The sequence below is a fragment of the Acipenser ruthenus genome, unplaced genomic scaffold (assembly GCF_902713425.1).
Source record: "Acipenser ruthenus unplaced genomic scaffold, fAciRut3.2 maternal haplotype, whole genome shotgun sequence".
Taxonomy (NCBI): Eukaryota; Metazoa; Chordata; class Actinopteri; order Acipenseriformes; family Acipenseridae; genus Acipenser; species Acipenser ruthenus.
Window position 1 is genome coordinate 7,501 of NW_026708380.1, and position 6,667 is coordinate 14,167.

The 6,667-nt window shown below is 50.1% G+C and overlaps 1 non-coding gene across 1 annotated transcript; it reads left to right on the forward strand.

The window, feature by feature from the left end:
* The first annotated feature begins 5,804 nt into the window (after window positions 1–5,804).
* On the forward strand, window positions 5,805–5,998 carry LOC131732043 (U2 spliceosomal RNA). The gene has a single exon (XR_009325246.1). It is a non-coding gene; the product is annotated as a U2 spliceosomal RNA (small nuclear RNA).
* Window positions 5,999–6,667: the final 669 nt, after the last annotated feature.

Sequence of the window (6,667 nt, forward strand, 5' to 3'; positions counted from 1 at the left end):
GTTAGGGCCCAACAGAGGGCTGGTATTCTATAATGGGATGCCAAAACTCTGCAGGAAATGTGGGGAATTAGGACACCTGGCGGCCGCGTGTACTGTAGTCAAGTGCAGGAACTGCGGCGCCCCCCACGAGACCAGCCACTGCAGAGAAGAGAGGCAGTGCAATTTGTGTGGAAAGAAGGGGCACCTGTTTAAGGACTGCCCCTCTTCCTATGCCAACATGGCCAGAGCCAGCAAGGCAAATACGAACAAGCCTAGGCCTGAGCAGGAAGAGGGAGCAAGTAACAAAGATCAGTCCACATCACCACCAACAGTATCCAAGACCCAGACTCCAGCACCACCATCATCACCAGCACCCCCCTCACCCCCCCGCCCCCGAGACATGTCCCGTTTACGAGGACCCCTTCCCCCAGCCCAGAGAGAGAGTACAACAGCTACTCCACTAGCTCCTCCAGTAGCTCCTCTGATGCAGAACACGAGGCAGGGAGGGAGCCCGGACCCAGCAGCGGCCCCCCCCTGAGTAGGGCCCTCTCAGCGCCAGCACTCCCCCTCGGCTCTCGTTATGACGCCATAAGGATTGAGTCCGTGGGGGAGGAAAGCGAAAGCGACAGTGAAAGTGAGAGTGAGAAGGAGGGGAAGGGAGTGAAGAACCAGCAGAGGGTGGGGAAAAGAAAGGGTAGAGACGAGGGGGGGAAAAGAAAGAAGATCAGGATCAAAGACAGCAAGTTGCAGGTGGCCCCCATAGATCCAAAACCAGCTAATGTCCACACAAAGTCCCCAGTCTTGCCCTCGCAGGCAGAGACGGAGGCGAGTGGGACGGCTACACTGCCGCCTAGTGGGCAGGTAGCAGCCAGCCAGGGCATCCCCAGCCAGCCTTCCCAGTCGTTGGCACAAACCCTAGCACACCTCGCAGAAGAGGTGTTCACTAATGCACCGAGGGAGAGGTCGGGGTCAACACCTTCCCTGACCAGCAGTACCTCGGTAGCAATGACCCTCTTCAAGCGAAGGGCCTCCCTTCAAAGCATCCTTGACCCCCTCCCTTGTATGGGCAAAACCAGGGGCCCCCTAGAGGTCCTCCTAGATACAGCACTGGAGGACATGGGAATACCCCTGGACGCGGTAAGCCAGAAGTCTGCTAACAGCTCCAACTCAACAGACGGTAACAGCCAAAGAATGCTGTCTGTCATAACCCCCCCCCAGGACAAAGCTGACCCACACGTTCCGAGGGGCCCTGAGCAAGTTCCACCAGACTTACCTTGTGGGGAGTTGAATAGCCCCAACAACTCCACGTACTGTGCATATAAAGACGGTGCCTTCTTGGACGAGGCAGCAGTGAGTACCTTCTCAGGGGTGATGGGAGTTGCAAATAAGCCCAAGCCCCCTCGAAGCAAGCGTAGAGCTAAGAGTAGGAAGAGTGTCCCGACCTCCCAATCATAGTCGCTATGGGGTGGACGCAGCGACTCCTTTTCTTGTTAGCTACCCTGATGGCCCTGATATGTGTGTCTGTTAATGTCAGGAGCATCAGGGAGACACAAAAAAGATTTGATGTACTAAACTATCTAGCTAACTTGAAAGCAGATCTCATCTTTCTGCAGGAGTGTGGTATTTCGTCGAGCCCTGATTATAGGGACCTGAAGGAGAGTTGGACCCTGGGGGACTCCTTCTGGTCGGGCTCCAACATAGCCAGAGCCGACGGAGTAGGTATCCTGTTTAAAAACCCATTTATTACCTCCCGCAGCAGCAGGGAGGTAGAACCTGGTAGAATTCTGAGCGTGGATGTGACATACAACAACACTCCCCTCAGACTGGTCAATGTCTACGCACCCACTAACCAAAACGAAAGAGTTCAATTTTTTCCACAGCTGCGTCCACTCCTGCTGGGGAACGTACCCGTCATCGTGTCAGGTGACTTCAATTGTGCTCTGAGGGACGTAGACCGGAGCAGGCCACGCAACGACCGCTCTAGTAGAGTTTTGTCCTCCGTAATATTTGATTTCTCCCTGTGTGATGCAGGTAAGGACCTGGTGCCTCCCTTTACCTGGGTGAGCTCATCTGGGACCTCCTTCTCCCGTATAGATCTCGTCCTGCATACCAGCTCCCTTACGAAGACGGCAGTAGACACCCAGGCCGTCTTCTTCTCTGACCATAGGCTCCTGCAGGTAACATTGCAGGTCCCTCAGACCTCCCAGATGGGGTCAGGGGTTTGGAAATTAAACACTTCCTTACTCGATGACCCCTCCATAGCTGCAGCCTATAAGAGCAGGCTTGTTGAGTGGACCACTTTGCGTGACCTATTCAACTCCCCTATAGAGTGGTGGGAGATGGTCAAAATGAGAACTAAGGGTTATTTCATAGCAGCAGGCAAGAGGAAAGCAAAAGAAAGGAGGGCCAAATATAAACACCTGAATGCTGCCCTCCAGCGTCTGAGCCTGCTTCAGCTTCGGGGGTTCCCTGTAAGCGACGAGATAGCCCAGACCAAGCTAGATCTTTCAGTGCTTTGTAGGGAGGAACAACGAAAGGTCATGCACAATGCAAAAGTGCAAAAAATGGAGGAAGACGAAAAGTGTACTCGCTTCTTCTTCCAGAAAACGAGGGAGAAGCGGCACTTGATGTCCTCCATGCTCGACAGCAGGGGGAGGATAGTAGAGGATAGTGAGGGAGTGAAAAAAGTGGTAGAGAACTTCTATAGGGACCTGTATAACATCAAAGCTACAGATGACACCCTGATAGAGTGGTTCCTGAGCCAGTTGGAGCCTGACTCAGTGCGGGACGACGAGGAGGAGGAGAAGGACCCAGAACTCACGCTGGAGGAGCTCACCCAGGCGGTTAAGACCATGAACACCGGTAAGACGCCAGGTCCGGATGGCATCCCGGGTGAGTATTACCATCTTTTTTGGGACACGCTAAAAGTCCATTTAGCGGAGGTCTACAGAGCGGTCTACAGGGAGAAGCGGTTGGGCCCTTCTATGCGGGAGAGTGTAATTACTCTCCTTCATAAGAAAGGGGAAGTTAAAGATCTACGGAATTGGCGCCCAATCAGCCTCCTTTGCGTGGATTACAAGATACTAGCCAAAGCTCTGATGCTCCGGCTACAAGTACACCTCCCTTTGGTCATTGGCCCCGACCAGGCTTGTGGCGTCCCAGGGAGGTCCATCACCGATATTTTAATGTTAACAAGGGACATTCTGGCTTATTCTAGAGAACGGAACCATCCCCTCTGCCTGTTCAACCTTGACCAGGAGAAGGCGTTCGATAGGGTAAGCCATGAATATATGTACAAAGTGATGGACCAGATGAAATTCGCTCCTGGACTTAGGGAGTGGGTTAAAACCATATATACAAACATTAGTACCCGAGTCTTGGTGAACAGGCACCTGACTGGTAAAATATCTATCCAGTCAGGGGTCAGACAGGGTTGCCCACTATCCCCACTGCTATATGTCGTGTGCATTGAACCCCTCCTGCAGGCAATTCGTAGGGATACCAATATAACTGGTTTCCAGCTGCCTGGATCCAACGGGGTCCAGGTCAAAACAACAGCATATATGGACGATGTGTCACTCATTTGCACCAACACATCGTCGGTACCTCGGATTAGTAATATCCTTGAGAAGTACTGCACGGCGACCGGGGCAGTGATTAATAAGTCCAAGAGCGAAGTCTACGTATCTAAAAATTGGCAGGTAGATAGGGAACTGTCGGACATGTACCCTGTCAAAAAGGACAAAATCAAGATTCTGGGCCTCATTTTCGAGAACAATAGCTCGGGGGCCCAGAGCTGGACGGCGGCCATTAACCAGGTCCGTAAAAAGATTGGCGGATGGAGCACAAGATCCTTAACAATGACGGGTAGAGTATTAATAACCAAGTCTATACTGTTCCCCATCCTCTCTTATGTAGGAAAAATCTTTCCCCCAGACAGGACCACCAAAAAAGTGGTGGACCGCATTATCCACCGCTTTATCTGGGGCAGCAAGATGGAGAGGGTAAAGCGAGCCACTCTGAGTAAAGCCGACAAGAAGGGAGGTAAGGGGGTCCCGGACGTTGTGCAGCTCACCCGAGTGCAGGGGCTCACGCAAACTATCAAGAACATCCAGGCCCTGGACAGGAAGGTATGTTACATGAATCGTTTCTATTTTGCCACCTGTCTCAGGGCCTTGGGCCTCTGCACTATTGATAACACCGTGCCGTACTCCTGGGACCCCCCATTGTATTATAGAACCTTAAGGGACACTATATATAAATTGGGCTTAGATAAAGCAAAATTGGCCTCCTGGGAATACAAGGCTGTAACTAAATATCTTGCCGGTTCCCAGGAAATTGAAAAAGTAGCTACTTTCTCCCTCACCCAAAGCCAAAAAATCTGGGAGAATGTGTCTCACAGCTGCCTCAGTAATGTCCAGAAGGATATAGCATGGAACACCGTCCACAGTGCACTCCCCACTCGAGCGTTCATGTTCAGGAGGGGACTAGCCCAAGTAGAAACATGCCCCTATGCAAAGTGCCGCAAGAGAGAAACACCAGCCCATATCTTCTGGGAGTGTGATGTGGCTGGCAGTGTCTGGCTCTCTGTCTCTGTCTTCCTAAACAGGTTTGCTGACACGGCCAAGATGACCGCTGAGACTGTGCTCTATGGGCCTGCGGGAGGAATCGATACCAGCACAGCTAAGTGCGTTTGGCGTGTCATCAATGTTGTCAAGCAGATCCTGTGGGAAGGCCGTAACGTCTGTGTCTATCACAAGCAGGAGCTAGACACTATCACCACGACCAGAAGGGCACAAACTCTTATCAAGGACTTTGTAATTCTGGACATCCGGACCCTCGGGAAGGACAAGGCCTGCGCGGAGTGGAGGATCGCCGGACTTCAGGACGTGAAGATGGAATAAGGGAAAAAACTGGAACCGCTAGCTCCTAGGAGCGGGACTACGGGGCACCGCTAAGCCTTTTATTTATTTTGTCATGCCAGCATTCCGCCCTTTTTAGCTGGCATGACCGTTTTTTCAACGGTGCCCTGGTTTTATGTAGTCTTTTTGTTTCAGTTTTACGGACTTTTATTTGATCTACGTTGAATGTTTTATTTGATTTTGTTTTGTTTTGTTTTATGTATCTTTAAGATTTTTAATGTAAACTATTAAAAGTTACATTTTAAGTGTTTTAAAATTTTAGAATTTTAACTCACTGTTTATACACTGTCCCTTTTCCCCTGTCCCTGTTTTAGATCTAGTTTTATGTTCACTTTTGAACCTTTTTAGAGAGCACTCCCCGGCCCTCACAAGCACTGGTTTTTTATAGATGGTTCTTTTTTTCCAGTCACTTTTAAAACAGCACAGGTTTTTTTCATGTTGATTTTAATCTGTGTCTGTTTTAACCATGTACAAAGCACAATTGTCTTGGTGTTTTTAAATGTATTTTAAATGCCTTTAAAACAAAATGTATGTCTGTATGCATGAATGTCATCTTTAAAAGAAATGTAAAATGAATGAAAAAACGAATGGGTGTAAATGTAAAAAAAAATGTAAAATCTCAATAAAAGAGTATTTTACTAAAGATTTCCGTGGAGAGGAGCATTTATGAGTTCAATGCAATTTTTGGCTAGCCCTGCCCCTCGGGGTGGGGCTCGACATGGGTTTAAAAGCAGAACGAGCACAGCGGCGCCGGCCGTGTTAATAATTAGAGCCTGGCACCTTTTTTTTTCTTTTTCTTTTTTTTTTCTTTTTCCCATTTTTCCCCTCAGTCCAAGAAGCGAGTACCCCGGCAGCTCCGGCGGGCGGCCGCGCCCGGGGCGTTTGGTCAAAACCATTGTGGGCATCGCTTCTCGGCCTCTTGGCTCAGATCAAGTGTAGTATCTGTTCTTATCAGTTTAATATCTGATACGTCCCCCATAGGGGGACCCGTCTATATTAAATTGATTTTTGGAAGCAGGAGATGGAACCGGGGCTTGCTCCGTCCACTCCACGCATCGACCCGGTATTGCAGTACCTCCGGGAACGGTGCACAAGAAAGGTCAAAAAAGAGAGAGACAGACAGGCAGGCAGGCAGGCAGGCAGGCAGGCAGGCAGACAGACAGGCAGACAGAGAGACAGAGAGACAGAGAGAGCGCTAGCCAGCCTCTCCCTCTCCCTTTTTCTGGGTTGTATTTTTTCCCGCTCTTTTTGTTGTTTTTTTTTTTTTTTTTTTTTTTTTTTTTTTGTTTGTTTGTTTGTTTGTTCCAAATAAGGAAGGCAGGCCTGCCTAACTGATGGACAGTCTGCTCTGCTCACGCAGCAGGCCAGTGTACCCAGAAGGCCTTGCGCTCGTGGGAGGAGGAGGACGAGCGCAGCGGTAAAGCAGAAACGGAGCTGTTTAGTGGGGCAAGGAGCCCTCGCTTTCAAGGCGGCAGCAGCAGCAAAGCGCCCCTTTGCCGGGACCGAACGGCACTTGCGTTTTGGGAAGAGTTCCCTGTTTTGTTTGGTTTTGTTTGGCCTTGCCGCCGGGTAGAGGAGAAGGCCTTTGGGCCGGCCGGAAGGGCTGGGCTACCAGTAAAACCACACTCTGGCTTCTCTTCAGTTCGAATAAATCTTTCTAAGACTAAGGCTTAGAGGGTAGTGGCATTGCCCGCTCCCTCCGAGGGTCTGTGAGAGGTTTGTTCGGGTGAGGAGGAACAGAATTTCTTTTTATTTTTGACTGGCTT